Here is a 20,812-nt window from a genome sequence, read left to right on the forward strand (position 1 = left end):
CAACAATACATTTAATGCTGTTTTATTATCTGCTGTTTTCATTTAACTTTCAGTGAGTTTTTTCCAATTTATTAACTAAGTTTAATATTTTTCTGCAATATTATTAATATTTTATTAGAGACAAGGTCTTGCTCTGCCACCCAGGCTGGAGTACAGTGGCACAATCATAGCTCACTGCAGCCTTAAACTCCTAGCTAAGCCATCTCCCTCTTCAGCTGAGACTACAGGTGGGACTCACTGCACTGACTATAAAGCTATTTTTAAGGGCTAAAGATTCAACAAGGAACTTGTAATTATCTTACAAAGGTCAGTTTTGTTTTTTTAAAAAATTACTGCTTTGTAGTTTTATTTGACTTTTTAATTGTCTCACTCTACCTAACGACTCTAATTTCCACATTTATTTTATATTATACTTATTTAACATAAAGCTTCTAAAAGAACATTCTCCATCATTTCACCATATAGTTGACTTAGCTCATAGTTCTCAAGGTATGTGACTGAAAGGAAAACTTCGAGGCACAAAGTTTTCAGATATTTTGTCATTTCAAAAACACTTTCTTGTCCCTTCCACCTCTCCCAGGAGGTGATTTATTACTTCATTTTCAGATGAAAGAAGTGAAGAACGCAAATATTAAGGATAGAAGGGCCGACTCAGCTGTAAGATGGATACCAGATTCAAGTGTTTCTGAACATTTCTCGCCCTGAATTTTTCATCCTGAATGTTCGACCTTTGTGATGACATTTCCTGTTATTTACGAACTGTTGGCCTACAGCTTTTGCTGTCTGGATGCCTTACTTTCTTGATATATTTTACCTTTAATTATCAGATAAGGCAAGAAAAATATGCTGCTAGTTTTGTTAAAAGTTTTGTTAAAAAAGCAAGGATGAAGCCTCTTTTCCAGTGGTTTTTAAACTAATTGCTTCAGGCTGGCATTTCTAGTTGCTTTACTATTTTTTTCTTAAAATTGTTTTTCTTTTTTTAAAAAATAATCACCTTCTTTGAGAATAAACTTTTTTATATTCAATTTTTTAAATCTCAGTTGCTAATAGTGTATATTAATAGTATAAATTCAATTATCTTTTTTTTTTTTTTTTTTTTTGAGATACAGTCTTGCTTTGTTGCCCAGACTGGAGTGCAGTGGAGCAATCTCAGCTCGCTGCAACCTCCGCCTCCCAGGTTCGAGCATTTCTCTTGCCTCAGCCTCCTGAGTAGCTAGGATTACAGGCGCATGCCACCATGCCCAGCTAATTTTTGTATTTTCAGTAGAGACAGGGTTTCGCCATGTTGGCCAGGCTGGTCTCAAACTCCTGACCTCAGGTGATCCTCCCCCCTTGGCCTCCCAAAGTGCTGGGATTGTAGGTGTGAACCACTGCCCCTGGCCCTCAATTATCTTCTTAATTATCTTATGACACCAATGGAATTCCATGTGACTTCTATGTAAAGACTCAGGTAGTCATACTATTAATTATATAAATAATAACTAACATTTAGTGAGTGTCTATTTATATGCCAGACAGTAAGCATTAAAGACATTTAATTACAGAAAACTTAAAACCTATATGAAAATAGAAAGAGTGTGCAGTATAATGATTACCTGTTTCCCAGCTTTAACAGCAGTCAAGTGATGGTCAATTCTGTTTCATTATACCCTCACCCACTTCTCTTCCTCTCCCGACACTGGATTTCTTTTTTTTTTTTTTTTTTTTTTTTATGAGACTGAGTCTTCCTCTATTGCCCAGGCGGGAGTGATCTCGCCTCCCATGGATTCAAGCAATTCTTTCACCTCAGCCGCTGAGTAGCTGGGACTACAGGTGTGCACCACCACACCCAGCTAATTTTTGTATTTTTAGTGGAGATAGGGTTTCACCATGTTGGCCATGTTGGCCAGGCTGAGGAGGGTGATCTGCCCACCTCGGCCTCCCAAAGTGCTGGATCACAGGTGTGAGCCACCTGTAATCCCTCCCAGCCAACACTGGATTGTTTTGAAGCAAATTCCAGATATCATGTTATCTGTAAATATTTCAGAAGGTAAGTACTTGTAAGCATAATATATTTTCAATTACATTTAATTGAAAAAAATTTCACTGAATTATAACATACACAAATCATAAGTATACAGCTTGATTAATTTTCAAAATTGAACACACTAGTGTCCCTAGCGAGAAACTGAACATTACCAATGCCATAGACACTTTCCTCATGTCCACTTCAAATCGTATTCCCATCTCCTAAGGGCAACTACTGTCCTGACTTCCAACACCATAGATTAGCTTTGTCACTTTTTGAACTTGATATTTATGGAATCATACAGTGTACTTTTTGAGTCTGGTTTCTTGCACTTAGCATTTTGTTTGAGAGATTTATTTACACTGCTGTGTAGTTGTAGATTGTTCATTCTCAATGCTACTGTTTGGCTATACCACAATTTATTTATCTGTTCAATTGTAGAAAGCATTTAGAGTGTTTCTAGTGTTTGGATATTGTGAATGGTCATTTTTTCCATTTTAGCAGTTTTAAATGAAAGTTTTATATAAAATTACTTTATTCCTGCATCTTCTCTATTGTTTCTTCCTTATATATCCCCCTTTCCCTGCTACTTGACAAGATTTCGCTTTCCCTTCAAGGGTCTTTTTTGTGGTCTTTGTCTAGTGTTAGCCCAGTGACAACCACCTTGCTGGAGTAAATGCCCACATGGACAGTGGTGCTGTTAGCCTTTTCCTGCTGCACCCATTCAATGTAAATGAAATATTTTTTCCTGTGAACCTGGACTACGTTGCCAGTTTGCTGACCTTTATAGTGTTCTTGCACAATCTGAACTTCATCATCCATTCACATAGGCATGGATCTAACATTGTACTTCAGATCCAGCTCTTTGGAAAGAGGTGAAGACATAATTGTCCTGCAAATGTGGGAAGGTGCATTGAAATGCTTCTCACAGTTCTGTTTCAGTCAGAAGTCCCAAAGGGATTGGACTTCATTCGGGCTGCTTCCGCTTCGGCGATGGCTGCAAAAGGGAAGAACTGAATAGTCTTAAATTCTTTTATTAATCTTATAGAAGAGGGAAAGGTGGCTTAAGAGAGATTGAGAGATTAAGTGATTTGCTAAGCTCAGGTAATAAATAAGGGAGTCTGGACTTAAACTAGCTTTACCCTACTCCAGAATCAAATATCTTAATGTCTGTATTTTTAAGAAAGCCCATTTTTCAGAGTTAAATATATATATATATAGTGTGTATATATATATACAGTGTGTGTATATATATACAGTGTGTGTGTATATATATATATACAGTGTGTGTGTATATATATATACTGTGTGTGTATATATATATACTGTGTATATACATATACAGTGTGTGTATATATATATACTGTGTATATATATATACTATGTGTATATATTGAATGTTGAGCAAGAGTAAGTCATGACTCTGGCACAGGAAAGGAAGCAGGAAATAGTCTCAGGAGAAGGTTATCTGATCCTATTGAAAAGTAGGATGCTTGTGATCTGTAAGTGTCTGTAGAATATGGTCCTGAAATAACTTTCAGGATTAGACATGTTCTGGTAGGCTTGTCCTTCAGAGGTTGGCTTATGGGGTGTCAAAAAAAACGATAACTTTTAGGCTTAAGTTCTAATAACCCACTTTCAAGCACACAAGCAGAGAAATGGGAATTTTAATGTCTGATACATGCATATAAGTGCTTAATTTATGGCAAAAGCAAAAATATTATCTTATTAGTTTACTTGAAACCTAGTCTTTCTCTTTCCTGAAGCAGTTGGAAAAATAAATAATTTAATATTTTATGAATATTTGTAGGTGTGACAGTGCTTATTAATTGTCAGGACAAGTATCTATTTTATAATGAATAAATGTATATGTTATTATAACAGTGTTAGTGCTGTTTCTTTTAAGGTTTTATAAAATCTAAACAGAAGAATAGTTAGGTTAATTGAAAATGCAAGTATTTTCAAATTGTGAAAGCTGATTATGTCAAATGTAACATAATATTATGTTGATTCCAGAGAACTTACTAATGTATGATTTCCCCTACATTGTTTTTTATTTTTTCTTGTTGTTGGTTACAACCTTGAGAACACATAGCTCCAAAACATTTTTAAATTGCTTATCAAATCAAATCATAGACCAAAAGTATATTTTTAGAATGTAATTTTAGAATTTCATTAAGCATTAAACTCGTTCATCATAAAACATCACGCATTGCTTGTTTTAGAAACAATACTGAACAGCTCATATCCTTTGCTTAAAAATAGACTTTTTCTTAAAGCAATTATCTTCTTTTCAGTCCAATTTTTTTCTTTTCTGGTATTCAACGGGACTTCAGTTCCAATGAGTTTTTATTTTACTATGCTAATCATGAAATGATCCCATCTTTTTTTCCTATCTGCCTCCAAAGCTGTTGGATTTTAAATGTAATTTTTGGTCAGAAGTATATATATTCAGGGATAGTGAAGTTCATATTGCCGTAACCCTCAGTGATTGGTAAGAACAGGCTACTGTGACTATTGTATGTAAGAGGCAGTTAAGTAGTTAAGAACACAAATTTTTGGAACCAGATTTACTAGTTCAAATTCTGGTCCTGCTATTTACCAACTAACATGTGACCTTGGCCTATTTATTAACATCTCTGTGCTTCAATTTCTTGCCTGTAAAATGTGAGATGATAATAATAATACCCACCTCATAAAGTTATTGTGAAAATCAATTTGGTTAATATATGTTAAGCCCTTAGAACTCTGTGTCTGGCTCATGGTAAGTGTTGCAAAGATATTTTTATTATTATCCTGGGATCTATTACTTTCCTTTGAAATTTTAACAAATTCACTTTTGGGGACCAAGGCGGGCAGATCACTTGAGGTCAGGAGTTCGAGACCAGCCTGGCCAACATGGTGAAACCCCGCCTCTGTTAAAAATAGCAAAAAAAAAAAAAAAAATTAGCTGGGCATGGTGGCACATGCCTGTGGTCCCAGCTACTCAGGAGGCTGAGGCAAGAGAATTGCTTGAACCTGGGAGGCGGAGGTTGCAGTGAACTGAGATCATGCCATTGCACTCCAACCTGGGTGACAGAGTGAGCGAAACTGTCTCAAACAACAACAACAATTTAACAAATTCAAAATAATTCACAATCAAATATTTCTTTCTACAAGTTTTTTATATGTATCTAATGATGACCAACTCTGTCCAGAGAGCCTGGAAGCATTTTCTGTATGCTCTATAGTTTTCTTTATCTTTTCTTTAATCTTTTATATGTTCATTTGCTCATTCAGTCTTTCTTATTTATTGAACACTTACTATGGTGCTTAGGTAGCCAGAAAAAAACAAACTGAAAAATTCTCTGGTACCAGTGAGCTTATATTCATCATCTCAGAGTCAGGCAATAAATGTTAACAGAGCATGTTTGATTGAAAACTTGCCTCATGCCACCCACCCACTACCCCCAAACCTTATTAAAGTAAACATTGTTTTGAAGCAAATGTCTATTTTTTCTCTTCACTGGTATATTAGAGAACTTAATTAACTTATTAAATAACTTAATAACTTATTTTTGCTTTTAAAAATCACTGTGCTTATTTAAGTGAACAAGGTGGGAAAATTTGGTTTTAGAAATGGGTGTAGAGATAATGGGTCAATGCTCTTATTTAATTTATTTGCCTTTCCCCCCACCCCCCAATAATATTAATCTATCTTCTTATTAAAAAGTTTCCTTTGGGAGGCCGAAGCGGGTGGATCACAAGTTCAGGAAATAGAGACCATCCTGGCTAACACCGTGAAACCCCGTCTCTACTAAAAATACAAAAAAAATTAGCCAGGTGAGGTGGCGGGTGCCTGTAGTCCCAGCTACTCGAGAGGCTGAGGCAGGAGAATGGCGTGAACCCGGGAGGCAGAGCTTGCAGTGAGCCGAGATAGCGCCTCTGCACTCCAGCCTGGGGGACAGAGCGAGACTCCGTCTCAAAAAAAAAAAAAAAAGTTTCATCATGACTCATCCTTGAAGTTGGGATATTCAGTTTTACTTGTAAATTTATCAGAAGTTCTCAGAATGCTCACACTTAGGGCTGTGGGAAAGGATGCAGCTGAACAGTAATATATTAACAATATGTGTTGAAACAGCAGTTCCTTGTTGACTGTATACAAAACACAAATTTCTAATAGTTCTTAGCAGCACCACTTCCTCTGCAGATTATGTCGGAAATGCTTTAGTCTGAATAATCATTCCCAGGGGGAAAAGCCTTCAAAATAAATTTACTTTATTGCCTGCGTGTGTGTGAGTGTGTGTGTTAGAGAGAGAGAGAGAGTCTGATTATTGTAGAATACTGAGTCAGTCATGCACTTATGCCTAGTATAATTGAAGAACATAATTTGATGATAGCAACAATATCTAATTATATGAATAATTCTGTATGCTGTGGCTTGTCACCACATTGTTTAAAAATAAACTAATAGCAACAATAGACAGCTAATCCAAAGGTTAAGGAAAACAATGGTAAGGGAATAGGTTTTCATAAAACAAAACAAAACTGAAAACTTTAATTATCTGGATAGTTGTGGAAGAAATAAATCTATCACCCTTTTTTGGCCATAAGGGCAAAGTGGGTTTTCCCCCTCAGTTATCTCGACATTTGGCTACCACTCTTCTTTGCTTCATTTTGGTCTGGAGTATCTGTAAAGTGAACTCTTAGCAGGGGTGAAATAATATATCCCCAGGGTTATTTTTAGTGGATTTTAACCGGGGGCTGTTGCATTTGGTGTGTGTGAGGGGAAGCATATATATTTTTCAAACAGTAATTTACCTACATCTCACCCCGACCCCCCACTTTTTTTTGGAGACACGGTCATGTTGCCCAGGCTGGAGTGCAGTGGCACAATCATGGCTCACGGCACCCATGACCTCCTGGCCCCAAGCCATCATCTCACTTCAGCTCCCCAAGAAGCTGGGACTACAGGCATGTGCTACCATGGTCGGCTAATTTTTTGTAGAGACAGGGTTTTGCTGTGTTGCCCAGGCAGGCTTGAACTCCTGTCGTCAAGTGATCCTTCCACTTCAGCTTCCCAAAGTGCTGGTGTTAGCCACTGTGCCTGGCCCCTTTGTAATTTTTTAAAAGTTCTGATGATTCTGAATTAGCTCATACTTCACTTTTATACTTTCTATCTCTATTAGAACCCACTTTTGGGGACCGTGAATAGATTGTTTCTAAAAGATCCATTAGCTCGAGAAGAGTCAGTTAATTTCACATGAGAGCTCTTTCACCTTAATAGAAGTCTCTTTTTTTTTTTTTTTAAATCAAGGTTGGCTCAGACTCAGAAAGACTGAGTCTGAACAAATGCAATTTTACATGTGTATGGTAGTAAGTACATTAAAGGGGCAGGGTGCATGCTGTCAGTGTGCTATTTGGAATGAGAAGAACTGAGATGTTTTCGAATGGCTTGAGCAGGTGAGGGTCATTTCTTTAAAAAGAAGGACATACACACACTCCTGATTGAAGTGGCAAACTTTCTCAGAGACATAGGGTTACCCAGCACATAAGCTACTTACTGCAAGTATGCAACTCTTAAAGTATTACATCAACACCTTTACATATGCCCTTCATTCATCTTCAGTTTGCATGTCAAAAAGAGGATATCTTTAATCTGATAAATTGATCTCAGGAAGAGGGTCAACCTTTATAATGGTATTGGTGAGATTTTTGTCAGGGCCATATTCTAGTTTGTTAATCAATAATGTTTCTCTCTCTCTCTCTCTCTCTCTCTGTGTGTGTGTGTGTGTGTGTGTGTGTGTCTCCCTTCCTACTTTACCTGTGGCCAAAAGGACCTCCTTCAGTTTCCCTTAGTGTTAATTTCACATATGTAATTAGTAAAACAGTCCCCAAAACTAGTTAGTTAAATAATTTTTTAAAAGTTTCAATCTCAGGAGATTCATACCGTTTTGTTATGTAGGATGAAGCATATAAAGTATCTTGAGACATTCTTCATGTTGTGGAGACTGGAGGGTTAATGATGAGGCAAGCCTGTCAACAACCAGAGGTATCTCATGTCCTGGATTTCCTGGAGTGTTTACAGTGTGTTACTTTGAATGAATAACCTGAGTGAGGATGCTAAGATTTTCCTTCTTAATGTTACTCCTTTCAAAATCATAATGTTATAGACATTCCTTTATGGTAATTTTATTTTAATAACATTCAGGTACATAGCTGGACAAAAGTTTGATATGACTAGGTAAGTGATCTAGCTATAAATGAAACACACCAGTGTCAAAACCTGTTTGGAAGTGATCTCGTACTCATTTTCACAACCAACAGTTGTGATACACTTTTTTAAAACCTCCATTTATGCAGAAGTGATACACTTTTAAAAAGCATTTTTTATTTCAGAACATTTATCTGAGACACCCTAATTGAGAAGAATATTGCATTAGTAAATTGCTCTGCCTAAGACAACTGCTGCTCTGTTTCTCTTCACATTTTAAAACCTAAGTCCCAAATCTCAGTCTGTAGTTAAGAGCTTCAAACAATAATTACCTCTGTGAAATGAGCAGAAGTCCTTAAAAGGGTCTGCCGGTTTTCCCGCAGTCTTTTACAGGGTGAGCAGCGCTGTATCCACTGATAACCCAGCTGCTTAGGAACTGAGTAAAGCCGGCTCCAAACTTCTCAGCTGTTGACAGGCTTGACTTGCTGAGAACACTGGTTAAATATAGCACCCGCGAGCTCAGCTCCTCAACATAGTCATTGCTCTGACAGTGTTGTGAAGGGAGCAGAAGAGGAGAAACCTAATCTCCGAACCCAACAACACCTAGCAACAGTTGAAAAAACTTTTAAACAAAAGTCTGGGTGGGAGATATACAACAACTTCCAATTTCTGCTGATCGGGATTTCAGGGAGAAGAAGCTGCTTTCCCCCTCTCTACTCTGTTTCCTGCATGACTTCAGCTATTGGCTAGTCCTGGGAAAGAAAGTGGGAAAAGCTTTTTCCTCTGTATTCTTTTGGGCTGGATAGTTTTTGAGAACTCGAATCTGTCTTGGGCTGTGACACAAGCCACTGGGTTCTTCAAAGGATAAACTACCTACATAGAGGACATACCTTTGGTTAAAGGAGCTGCCGTCAGGTAAGACCAAAATAAATAACTACTTACTCTCTTAAGAAATATCTGTTTCCACAAGAAGCGAGTTCTCTCCCATTCTGTTTTGTCTGTTTCCTTTGATTCTTCCTGTTCTACGATGTGATAACACATTTAGAAATTATGATAACCATTGTGAATTATTTTTAAAAAGTCAGAAACATCATCTCTTCCTCAAAATTATACCGATTCCTTTTTAAACACAGATAATTTTATGGTGTTTTAGTAGACATCAAAATATTTCTCCCAAGTTAACGCTCTTCGATAGGTAACAGAACTGTGACAAAGGACAATTTCACATCTCCTTTCACAATTGGGATTGCTAAGCAATGAAAAGGGTATCTCCCCTAGAAGTAAACTAACTTTCATTTACTGAAACTAGCTAAGCAGCTTGTGTGGTACATGAGAGGAAAGTCCCGCATGGTGTTTGTATTGCTGTACTTTTTAAACCTGCTGTTGTATGTGTCTCCTTTTGCCTAATTCTCTGATTACACTGGTACACCTTGTGCTGGTTCTGACCTCGTTACACTAGAGTCACCCCAAATGCTTCTGACTGGGCATAAAATATGCCTGGTATTAAATCACTACTCTTGAAATTGTTGAATATAACTACTCAAGATAATGATACTTGTGTACTTTTAAAAAATAAATCAATGCTTGTATTTAGATATAACAGACTCTATTTTTAAAAACTTAATTAGAAAACATTTTCCTCTAAGTTGCCTGTATGTGTGTATGAATGTGTTTACTACAGCATGAAGGAAATCCTCCTTTCATCTGATGGCATCTTGTCTCCCCTTCCATGAGTTGCCATGCAATTTTATCAGAATTGCTTAAAGTAGCCAATTTCATGTTGAATATGACAACTTATGGTTGTACATTGTTGATATAGTTAGTATTGACATCTGGTGGTTTGTAATTGGGGTAGATTTGCATAAAAATATTTTTCCTCTAAATCAATATGGATTTGAATAATTTTCTAGTCTAAGGATAATATCAAAGAAGATATAGAAGCACATTTTAATTGGAATTTTTAAAGTCTATTCTATCAATGTAAAGAAAGAATTTACCCCAAACCAGTTTTGAACATATTATTTGTTGACAAATAAGAATGTATCAACCTTTTCAGAAAATGATCTTCTTTTAAGAAAAGCTAATTAAAGCTTATATAGCATATGCTCAGGAAAATGAAATAGGGCACTCATTTCAGTATGTATTAGGTTTTATAATTCTGATTACTTGTTTATACAGTAAATAAGCAAATCACATATGCAAATATGTACAAATAATAGTGCAAAATGCACTCTGGTAAGTTTACTATTAGAGAATGAAACTCCTGGTGCTTTAGTAGAGATGAAATATCTTTGTCTCGAAGGAGTTTGAAAAGTCAGAACTAAATGCTTTACATTTTTCTTGTTTTTATCCTAAGAAGGGTCACATTGTTGACTTAAAAAGGTATGTGTAAGGCCAAAATCTACCATTGATTCTAGGCGTGTAATTTCTTTTGGAGTCAGTGGGACAGTATGGCGATAACTAAGTGCAGCATTTGGCCCTGTGTGAAAGTCATGTTTGCTGATGAAGTGAATCTTTCAGTATCATTAATTGTCTTCATTGTTGTATATTTATTCTTGAGAATCAACAGCAACTCAGCTCAGGCTAAACCACACGGTTTCCTCCACTATACGAACAATCAGGCTCTCCACGACAATGCAGATCTGTTCTCCTATTCACTCAAGTTCATAGTTCTGTGACATTTTGGAACCGTCCCTTTCCCCTTTACCAAAAAAGTTGTTAGATTCCATTGCCGTGTCTTCCACCACACTAATGCCTGTTCTCTTCACCCTAGTTTGGATTATAACAATGCTGCTCCCTCCTACCCCTTGTTGCCATCCAAATCATCTTGCCCATGACCACAAGATTGGTTTTACTAAAGGATTGCTATGTTTGTCTATCTACTCTTCAGTTATCTTCTGGGACTTCTAGTTGCTGCCAAACACCTAGGCTGGGTATTTTGAAAACCTTCCATCATCTGGCACCTACTTAACTTTTCCAGTCTCACTACCATGACTCAACAAAAAGGTCCCTCTGCTTCAGGTATTTCAGATTATGGGCCATTCTCCAAACACATACTCAGTGAACATTTCAGTACCCCAGCTTTGCCCCAGCTTTTATTCTCCCTGCCTGGAAGACATTTACTCTCTGGTCCTGTAGAAACTTTACCTACTCTTTAAGACCCAGATCAGGGTCTTCCACTTTCACAATGATATTCTGGATTATACATTTTAGAAGTGATTCTTTCTAAGTTTAGACAGCTTGGTGCTCTGTTAGAATTAGGGTACTTTTAAGTAGAGTTTGCCTCTTTATATTCAGAACAATTTTATGACGTCTATTAGGTGAAACGCAGTATCCTAAGCATCACTTGGCTTTGGAGCTTCTCAGCCGCAGGCACATTGTGGATGTTCATTCACATTTGTGGCTCTAGATATCTGATGATAAGTACGTGAGAAAGTATGGATAAGTATAGAATCAAGAAAAGCAACTGTAAGTTAATAGATTTGTACTTCAGAAATTTCTCAAGGAAAGTCTTCATGGTTTTACCATGCACAGAAAAATTACAAACACTTTTAACTACACTCATATACCCAATTGTGGAAATGATGTTGTATCTCTCAGGAATAAAATAGAAAGGGGAAATATGACAGGACTGTGTATGTATATATGCATGCACACATGCACACACACACACACACGCACGCACACACACACAAATCCTGTGTATCTACCTAGACCTCTAAATACTGGAACTTATATACTTTTGTTATCTTTTGGTGCCAGGTTCTACTTATAGTTACTTTTGGTACAATTCATTTAAATCATGGCTCTTATTTGTGGATCGTGAATTAGAATCTGGCTTTGAACAAGAAAACATTTAAATACATTATGATCCTTTTTCTGTTCTTTTTCTCTTGATATTTTGAAAAAGAGACATTTTTCAGTATTTAATTGCTCGTGAAAACTGTAGCCTTATTGGGTGAGATAAAGCAGGAATCATACTTTCAAAGCAATTTGTTCTGTATCCAACAAAAGAAAAACATTCTTTTAGTATTTATATTTTAAGATGGTCAAAGTGATGAAACTTACTCTTTTAAGTGGATGTTCAGTAAGAAACCCTATGGAATTTTCCAATGAAATTTGTGAAATATTTAATATGTTCCCTAAGCACCGGTTTCCTTGTGGTTATAATTTTTACTTATTGTTTAGAAGTGAAACTTTGGGGTTTACACAGTCTAAGTAATGCTACCTGTGGTTTCCTTTTTTGGCAGATGAGCATTTTTTCATAAAACATATGCCTTAAGATATAAGATTTTACAGAGTTTGTTTAATCCACATTTTCATTCGTCTAATCTTCCTTCTTTAAACTCGTGGGTTTTAGAAAGGTAGCACTAGGAGAAATGAGGGGGCAAGCTCGTGTTGAGATTTATTTCAACAGAAAGGTTTAAGAGAAAAAGAATTGGTAACAATTTATTAGAAAAATGACATCTAAAAGCCTGTAGTATAAATTTGTTTTTAGATTATTTTTAATATATATAGCAATAAATAGAAAAAAGATAAGCTAATAAAAATACATTTTGTTTCTTTAAATCTGAGTTGAAGATATAACCAGAAGATGTTCATGGAAGAGGAGTCAGAAAAGGTTAGTAGCATGACTAAGTCAGTCAGATAGCCTGGATTCAGATTTCAGCTCAAGGTGACCGTAGGCAAATTAATCTCTGTGTCTCAGTTTCTTCATCTGTAAAATGAGGGTAATGATGCTATTTCCTTATGAAGTTTTTTTGAACATTAAATGACATAAAATCTATAGTTTATAATTTATTCTTCAATAAATTTAAGCTAGTATGGCTTTATTACATCTTAAATATAGTTATTTGTTTACTTTAATCTTTGTTGCATACAAAATTCTTGGATGCGGATAGTTTGTGATCTCAACTTCATAGATTATAGGAAAGGCAGGAGAATGTATTATTTGTTTGGAATCCTGCTTGGGACATACTTTGCTGCTGGGTACTCTAAGCAGACACAATTTGAACAGCAGCCAATAATTTAGTATGGAATTTATGTTTCAAACTCTTCCTTATCACTCAGCAGTCTGCTGTCTTATAGAACCATTACTAAAAAGGCTAAGAAATCACCCACAGCACAGACTGTTCTATGGTTTCTATATTTGCACTTGGAGATAAAGAGTGTTTATACACAGTGCTTGGGTGTCTGTTTTACAGCCGACTACACTGGGTAATGTACAGCAATGAAGACTTCCTCCTCCATGCAAGAACACATTATTAAATTTATCATTCTTTATTTCTTTCCTTAGATGATTTGTTTTGTTTTACTAACCTAGTAACAGATAAAAATGAAAAGACCAAAAAAGGTCATCTTAAGCTAACTTTAACTTTACTAAATGGAAATGAATTCTTGGGATTCATTGCCCTTAATCCTATTCATTCTTCTTAAATATGAAAAGAAAAGTACATTCCAAGACAAACAAAAAGGGTTATCTCGTAAGATGTGTGTGTATGTGTATTCTGCTTAATATTCTGTATACTTAACAAAAATATATAAAGCACCCTTATAAGCAGGGAAGTTTCTTAGCAGCTTTAGTGGCAACAAACCTTATGCAGGACATATATGGTTTAAATCTGTCAATTTTACTTTATTTTTCTCAATTGAAAGGATAAGTCTCTAAAAGATGAGGCAAAACAAATTTTAAAATTGTCATTCTCTAATGAAAACTTTGTGTGGAAAGAAAGAAACAAAGGAAGGTAGGAAGGAAAAGTAAAATAAAGAAAGAAAAGAAGGAAATAGCTTTTCCTGGCTTTGCAGAATGAATACATTATAGTGGTACTAGGGCAAAAATATAGAAACCTCAGGAAAGTATATTGGATTATGTTTTTCTTTTTTCTTAAATGGTCAGTCTATGCTTTAGCTAATGAGAGAAGGGAAAAGGCTACAGGCAGAATATAGCTCTCTCTGGTAGTAGCTGAGGCAGTTTAATTTCAAAGACCAGGCAACCCGTTGTGGAAGAATTTAGAATAAGGAAAGTCATACATGAATTGAGCAGCTTTAGCTGGCTGTTAACCAGCTGATTGCAGAACTTGAGAAACTCCCAGCACAGAAGTGAAGTAATACAACATAACCAGTATCCCCATGCTGCTCTGTCTCTGAGGGCTTTGTTTAAGCCGCAGCAATACTGAGACATCAAAAGAAGGTTTAGGTTTTTTTCCCATTTTTGGGAAGTGGTGTCAACGTGCATAATATTGGGTGATTTATGTGTTTCTGAGGCCTGTGAAAGACAAACTAAAAAGAATTTTTAAAGCTAATGCAGAAATTATCTCGAGTGATCTGATTTTAATTGAGCCCTTAAGGTTTAAGGATTTTTCTGTTTTTATTTGCTTGCCTAAATGCTGTTGCCTACCTCCTTCACCAAAACGTTGAGGAAATGATGATTGTTGCTTCACTGACCAAGGACCCTATAATTCTGCCCTTGAAAATAGTCTTTTTTGATCTTGTAAAAACTGTAATTGCAATCTTCCCAAGTTACTTTAAAGAAATGAATTATCTGCTTCTTATCTTTGTAAGGAAAAGGTTAAGAAAGATATGAAATGGACACATCAGAGTTGGCCAAATGCATTCTTTTAAAAATAATTTGCTGAAGATTTCAGGCCAAAAGAAGATCTGACTGAAAACAATAGACTGCTGGCACCACCAAGACAATGGAGTTACTGCCAACTTGCCCGTGTTTATCTGAAAGATCTATGCAAAAATTAGGTTTTCACACACGCACGCGCGCACACATACACACACACACACACAAGTCATAGATGACACAATAATGGGAATAAATGAACATTCTTTTTCTTTCATATACTTATGTCTTAAGTAACTCATTTTAGGCCTTGCCTCTTTGACCGTGGTACCAAGCACAACAGGAAAGGAAGAGGCATTGCTGAGTTCATAATGCTATTTCAGTGTGGCAGCCTAAGTGCACATGAGGAAATGATGCCCTGCGCCTGTATTTGGAGCCCTGTAGTTACTGTGACGACAACACACACTAATGGAAAACAAAGAGGGTCTGCTCATCAGGGCAAGCCAGGAAGAGTTTTGCCAGCTCAGATTTTTCCTAATTATTCTATAAGTCTTGAAATGTGACACTGGAGGTATTCAAGGCTCTTTGTGTTTCATTAACTGTTTAGTAAGTGACACATGCTTGAAGAGCAGCCTGGTATTTGGATCAGGGAGTGGCCTTATATATAAGCTTAACTTTCACATGCTGTGTTGATAGATATCATCTTCTGGTTTGAATACCACCAGACCAACTGGTTTGGCCATAGCCTGTTGTTCGTTCTGGTCTTTAAGGAAGTCAGCTGCATTGGTAGAGTTCACTTCTCAGGGCCCCTCAACTTTTGATAAGACATCCCCAACTTCTACATTCTGCTCATTCCATAAATAATAATAATGGCTACATGTAATATATATTATCTATATAATATACAACATATGTGTACATTTACTATATAAAATGATAGGAATAACTATCATATACTTGAGAATATTATTATGTGCCAGGAATTTTGCCAAGCATTTTACCTGGATGATTTTATTTGCTTCTCGTAACAACTCTATGAGGTACTATTTTTATCACCATTTTACAGATTAGGAAAATGAGGTTATAAATGTTAAATAACTTTACCTAGTAGTAGATTTAAAATCCAAATCCAGGCAATTTGACCTTATCTATTCTATAGTTTCAACCACTTTTTAAAATTCAGGCAGTTGTTTATGGAACACCTCCACCTAGATGATTATGAGATGTTTTAATGAAACGTGTAGAATGTGACACTGCAAGGTAACAGCTGCCCCTATAGTATTAAAAGATTCACAAAGTGCAAAGAATAAAGAGATTTAGGGTCAGAAAGCTAACAGAGGCTCTTTTCCGGGATCCCAAAGTGGAATCAGAAGCTTCAATGGCCAGTAGAGTTGGGCCACCCTGGATGAGCTAGGCCTGGTGCACTGAGATGCAGAAGCGATTCTTCCAGTTATTGATGGGGCAATGTGGTTCTTGGTTTCTACACTGCTGGGTTGATTCCCAAGAAGAGGATGCCATGGAGCATTTGACTTTGTACCACTTCGTTTGACATTGTTGGGGCTTTTGTCTGCTGTTGCTCCTATTGACAACTCAGAGCCCCACCTTCTATTGTAAACTTTGAATGTGCTGCCAGTCTCTGCCTTGGTCATAAACATTTAGTTTGTGAAGTGGGTTCAAGAGGGAGTTGTATGAAATACTTATCCCCATTGTTGGTAGCAATACTTCTTCAAGAAACCTTTAGTGGAGTGTGTGTGTGTGTGTGTGTGTGTGTGTGTTTTGGTCAGGAGGCAGTGAGGAAGGGGGTAGAAGGTGCTCCACATAAAGGCTTGTTATTGGTTCCAAATGACTTTGTTTTAGTAGTGAGTTGTTATTCTGGCAGCACGATGTTCCTTCAAAAAAAACAAAATAAAACAGAGTGCTTGCTATAGTTTAAGAAAAATTACCTGATACTTTTCAGCCATTTTGCCACTATGGATCAGAGGCATATTTTATTGGATATTTTATTTAATTATTTTATCTTTATTTACCTGCTTGATGTCCAAATGTCTATTTGGAAATAATTGAAACTTTTGAGTTTCTATTTGCATTTCTGACATTTAACTTTCAGATTGTCTGAAGTAAAAGGAGAGCAATTCTAATAAAACTTTGATGGAGTAGATAATGCTTTGTTTTCTCTTATGCCAGTGGCCAGAAAGACTCCACTTTTCCAGGGTATCACATATCCCAGGTAGTGGGATTGAATATCCCAGGAAGGTGAATGTTTTATATGGGATGAAATATAACAGAATAAATCTCTACCTTCTGAGAAATTCTATTCTAATACATTGAAACAGTAACTTGTCACAACTATACTAGCATACCCCAACTCCCCCTCCCCAAACACACTACATTCATTATTGGTTAATAGCACGGGACTTGTACTGCTGCTCACCTGACAGGCTAAACATCTTCCTGAAGCAAATATACTGTTTGCTGTGTGATACAGACCTGTTTAATCCAAGTCAATGAACAAGAAGTAAAGGCAGAGAGTATTACATTTCACGAAGGCTATCTGTTTTCTTGACATAACATCTCTTGATTTCTTTGCAATAAACTCAGTTTTCCTTTTGTCTTCTCCTGTCTTTATGTAAAAAGGTGTAATAGTGTCAAAGGAGAAAAAGAACTGTAATTTTTTTTCACCCACCCAGAAAAAGAGTATTAGTGTTCTATTCTTTGGAGCCAGAGGGTTTGACTGGTTGGCCTCTAGAAGTATTTTTTTTTCCTCATTCAATTATTCTAAATTTCTTCTGGTACACAACAGTGATAATTTCCACATTAGTCTTTAGCTAATTGTTAAGATATTAACAGCTTATCATATTCATTCAAGAATTAACTAAGACTTCTGTAAGATTTCCTGGTTCTCTTTGCACATCTGCCCCTAGTCTGATTGTGAGCAGGCACAGGGCCTTGAGTACCACAATGTCAATGATTACATGGCTTTGGTCCTGGGGACAGCTGTACCTTACAGGAAACCAAAGGAGTGGAAACCTCTAGACTTTGACCTCACTTGAAACCATCAGATTATCTAGTACTGTGGCTCTCAACACTCTCTGTGCATCAAAGTCACCTGGGGTGCTTTAAAAATGCAGATGCCTGGGCTATGCCCCCAGAGGTTCTGATTTAAAATGGCCTGAGAGGGTGCCCAAGTAGTGGTCTATTTTGTAAGCTTTTGTGTGATTTTAATTTGCATCCAATATTGAGAACCTGTTATCACAATCCTTTTAAAGACAGTATTTTAAAAGTACTTTAAAAGACAGTACTTTAAAAGATAGTACTTTAAAATGATGAGTGCCACCTCATCATTTTAAAGAAGATAGTACTAGAATGAGAAGTCACTCAGCTCAAGTTACAAAACCCTCCGCAGGTAGAATTGAGTATGGAACTGTGCTTACTCAACCCTTGGTAGTGGGTACTTTCTACACCTTGCAGTGGCTGTGTTCCTGTCTCAAGAGAACTGACACTCAGGATCGTTGCCTGGCTTACTTTTAAGATCTTGACTTAAGGATTTTTGATTGCTTTCTGGGTCCATTTCAATGACTGCACCTCAGTTCTGTACAAGAGTCACATAGGTGGAAAAAGAAGTAAAGCAAGGACCAGAACTTAAGTCCCCTGAGCCCCAGTCTATTACTTTTTTCTATCACACAATCATAATAAAGTAGCTAATATTTAATGAATGCTTTCTGTGTTAGGCACTAACAGTTTCATAAGGCAGATACACATATACTATATATTTTACAGATAAGGAGGCTGAGGGAATTGTTCATCCTCCCCCCAGCCCCCAGCAAGCAGGTGGCAAGTCTGGGATGAGTCCAGGCAATTGGACTCCCCAGCCTGTGCTTGTAAGCTCTTAATCACTTTGCTATTCTGGAGCCCACTCTGAAAATAAAAGGTGTTGAATGGCAGCTGCTCCCTCATTTCAGCATCAGGGGTCTTGTTGCAGCTGGTTATGGTGCCCTTAGTTCCTGCTAACTGGGCTTTCTGCTTGACTAGAGATTGGGTCCTTGCCTTCCCCTCTATTTTCCCAATGACTGGCCCAATTGGAGGCAACCTATTCTCCTCAAGATTTTTTATGATGCTCTATTTCCCCTAGTGACTTTGTTTCTTATTTCCTGTCTTTCCTTTCTCTTGAGGACCAATATAATATTTTATGCCTTACTTTTGGGAACATGTACTTTACCCCAGACATTCTGAACACAAATTCTACTGTCCTGTTTGGATCCTTGACTTTTCCCCTAGTCTTGTGAGTTTGGCTGGGTTCCCCATTTTTCTGGGATTCCTCTGTCTGGACTTTTATACCTCCCGCTATCTTCTCTCACAATACCAGCAACAACAGGAAAGGATTAATCACTTTGCTTTCCTATACAGCAGGTGCATGGGAAACAAGCTGATCTGTCCTATGAAACTGACAGGTCAGTGTGTTAATGTACTCTGAAGAACTTTTAAAATCTACATTTTTAGGTAGCATGTACAGAATTAATTTTCTTATTGATTCTGTAAGTTTGAAATTCTACAGAACAGGGTCCTTCATACCTAGAGAAAAACGTATGTGTGTTGTCTGGTAAAATGAACCTTACTAAGATGAAAATCACCAATAGCAAATACTGTAGCACAGATTTTTTTTTTTTTTGCAATAGAAAGCAAACAAAAAGTGAAAGATTCTTATAATTATTCTGTGACACATATTTACATGTAAATTCAAAAATTTAACCTGATAAATAAATTCTGTTATGACTTGGCACTGTTTTTAGATTCACCTTGAACCAAACAAGTACTCAATAACTGTTTGTTAAATTGAATTCATTAAATGTCATGAAATTGAGAAAGTAAATATTAATGACCAGTTTCCATTGATTGAAGTGAACATAATTTTTCCCTTGATAAACATGGCAGTAACAGTTAGTGACCATTGATGATTATTTCTCTGCTTCTCAGTTTTCTCTAAACCTTTATGGTCATGTATTGCTTTTCTAACAATATTAGTTAAAAATAAACAAATGTTTTAAATTTCACTAGAGTATCACAGAATAACCAATTCATAACTAAGTGGGAGCTGGACTTAGTAGCTCTAATTAGCATGATGCATACATATTTCCATTAACAGACTAGAATTCTTATTTTAAAATACAGTGGCACAGACATAACTATTGACAAAAGTCTGATTGCAGCTACTAACCCAAAACCACAACCAGGCTGTAGTTCATTAGCTGGAAACGCTCCCATTCTTGGAAATCTATTTTGAAGTTAGGATTGCTCCACTCCTCTACAAGTGGTAAGGCAACAGCTGCCATTTAATTAATGTTTCTGCTGACAGTTCCAGCTGATGAATACCACTGAATTTCTCTATTACCATCAATACTATCTACATTACTCCAAAAGGATATATTGAGTATAATTGCTTGATTTTGCCTTATTTCACCTTATTTCTTTCTCGCATCACTTCTTCCAAATTCCAATGATGCCATTATTTACATCACCATTCACATCTTCCAGGGAATAAAGTCCCAGTGGAACGCATGTGTTCCTGGTGATGTATTGTGATGGAATCTCACCAAAATGAGCACGTGAAATGCTGAGCTCAGAGAAGAGGACAAGGGGGAAAACCAGATGAAAGTGGCCTGTGGTTTTTCAGAAAGTGAAGAATTTTGTCCTTTTGAGGGAAAGATTAGGGAAAAAAACAGAGGTCTTGTTTTTCTACATAGTATTAGTGAAAGATTAAAATCATCCAATTTGAACTATATCTGGGTTATATTGTTATTTCAATTTCTCTTTCCAGACACTTTTTCATAGGAGCTGAATTTCAACAGAGCTCTCACTATTATTGTGTGAGAATTTAGAAGGATTTGGTCTGTGTGAAAGCACATGATTATAGAGTGAGGTCCACTCAGTCTGCTCATCTTAAAGAATATGTCCTGGGGCTCCATCAGGCAAAGCCCATGTTTTGTAGCTAAAAGAGGGGTTGGATTGATGCTGAACTGCGAGAACATAGGATCTAAATGGTGTGGCA

The 20,812-nt window shown here is 36.7% G+C and overlaps 1 protein-coding gene and 1 pseudogene across 3 annotated transcripts in view; one reads left to right on the plus strand and one right to left on the minus strand.

The window, feature by feature from the left end:
* FILIP1 (filamin A interacting protein 1) overlaps positions 1–20,812 on the plus strand; it is a 259,847-nt gene that overhangs the window by 47,897 nt on the left and 191,138 nt on the right. Inside the window, exon 1 of one of the 3 annotated variants that reach the window (XM_032152977.2) lies at positions 9,035–9,116. The exons of the other annotated variants lie outside the window; for them this stretch is intronic. The gene's annotated coding sequence lies outside the window, so the exon portion shown is untranslated. Of the gene's footprint in view, positions 1–9,034; positions 9,117–20,812 lie in introns of those variants that run through there. 3 annotated transcript variants of the gene reach the window in all.
* Positions 2,543–2,979, minus strand: LOC131382674 (large ribosomal subunit protein uL24-like; annotated as a pseudogene).

Source organism: Hylobates moloch, unplaced genomic scaffold (genome assembly GCF_009828535.3).
Source record: "Hylobates moloch isolate HMO894 unplaced genomic scaffold, HMol_V3 SCAFFOLD_2, whole genome shotgun sequence".
Lineage (NCBI taxonomy): Eukaryota > Metazoa > Chordata > Mammalia > Primates > Hylobatidae > Hylobates > Hylobates moloch.